This window comes from Triticum urartu, chromosome 7A, assembly GCF_056163025.1.
Source record: "Triticum urartu cultivar PI428250 chromosome 7A, HENAU_Tu73, whole genome shotgun sequence".
NCBI lineage: Eukaryota > Viridiplantae > Streptophyta > Magnoliopsida > Poales > Poaceae > Triticum > Triticum urartu.
Window position 1 is genome coordinate 647,872,420 of NC_141879.1, and position 1,749 is coordinate 647,874,168.

The 1,749-nt window shown below is 38.7% G+C and overlaps 1 long non-coding RNA gene across 1 annotated transcript; it reads left to right on the forward strand.

The window, feature by feature from the left end:
- Nucleotides 1–219: 219 nt before the first annotated feature.
- LOC147961036 (uncharacterized) lies at nucleotides 220–1,158 on the forward strand. The gene is made up of 2 exons (XR_015612307.1): nucleotides 220–484; nucleotides 958–1,158. It is a non-coding gene; the product is annotated as an uncharacterized LOC147961036 (long non-coding RNA).
- Nucleotides 1,159–1,749: the final 591 nt, after the last annotated feature.

Sequence of the window (1,749 nt, forward strand, 5' to 3'; positions counted from 1 at the left end):
TCACCGTTACTATATGAAAGAATTCGGAACTAGGATTTTTTTTAAGTAGCTACTGAATCTGCTTGCTTGGTTATGGCAGACATACATGTCTTACAAATTAATTATTCTTGTTTGAAGCTAAGCTAGGCTACTGTAGTTCCAGCAAAAAACAGGGGAGCCGCTCTTTTTGTTCTTCACTAATAGATTCTTGTTTGACTGCATATCCTGGGGGTGGTGAAGCTGGGAGCCTTTCCTCCCCATAAAAATACTTTGCTCTTCATTATGAGCAATGCCCTTATATAATTAGATGCTAGGAGTGTTTATATACTTGATCACCACACCTCTACTATTCTGGTTACTTTTGCTTTCTTCTCTGTAGTTGTCCAGGGCATAACAGTTTTATGTGTGGCTTGTTATTTTGTTACCAGCCTACTTTCTTGTGCTCCTGGTCGAGTCTTGTGGAGAAGCAGGGCGAATCGGGCATCATCTCACTTGTGCCTATGTGGTAAGAATAGAACACCACTCTCGCTTGATGTGCATGTATTAGTACAACAAAGCATTCTTACATGGTGATTGTTAGCGACACAACAATTATCTTGCAACATAGCTTGCCAAATTGCTTGCTTGCTTACTATATAACCTGTACTGCTAAACATGTTATCCCACTCCATGATGTTGTATCATTTGCAAATACTACTGGACATCGGCTCCCATTAGCTATAATATGTACCTCTAAAAGAGGAGTATAAACTGGACTAATCTGTACTCTATTATGTTTGAGACTTGATCCAAGCCGTATTAATTGTTGCCAGTGATGTTATTATCTACTCTAATGGCTGATGAATCTGTACCTGACATACCATGTGGAATGACTAATGAATTTGTACCCGAATACCATGTGTAATGATTGTTATTTTTGCATCATTTAAACATTTTTTTCTGCTATATAGTTTCTCACTCATGATTGATCTACTGCAGGTGAATGAGGTTTTCAAATGTTGGAAGGAGGAGGACAATAGGAACTTCTGTTATGTCTTAGCATCTAAATTTTTTTTTTAATTTTCTTTGTTGTAGAATAGTTTTGTTTGGCAGTTACTCTTCCTGGGATGTAAAGATATCTTAGATATGTATTGCTGGAATGAATGGTTGTAATATAATAACATTGCACGTTGCCCAAGATAGCTTGTGGTGTGATGTGTTGTAATGTCAATGGCATAATAACTTCTTTTGTATTGGATCAATTTTTTTGGAACTAGGATAGGCCCAAGTTATATTGGACAATTATTTTTGAGGGAAAAACATGAGAGGCCTAGCAAAGAAATGGCCCAGAAAAATACATGATCAAAAAGAAAATATGCTGTTAAAAGGGCCACACAAAAAAGAAATCAATAAGGCTGAATTGTTGGGCCAGACCCATGTAGCTAATAAAAGCACAGGAAAAAAATACATTAAAAAGGCCGAATTGTTGGGCTAGGCCCATGTAGAAAATCGAATTGGACTGGGCTGAATCTTGTGCCACGTCAGATTGCCACGCTGGATGCCTACGTGGCCTGGGGAGGTTGCTAGTGACCAAAACGCCACAGTAGACGTATTTTGGTCATAAACGTCTTCGACCATTCCAGAAGAAAGGTCGCTATAGTCAGTTTATGACCGCCAGCTTTTGACCTTCTGTTTCTGGTCACAAAAGGGTCGCAAATGAAAAACCATGACCTTTCAGTGACCAATAGTGGTGGTCACAAGTTGACAAATTTCTTCTAGTGTGTACCCGAG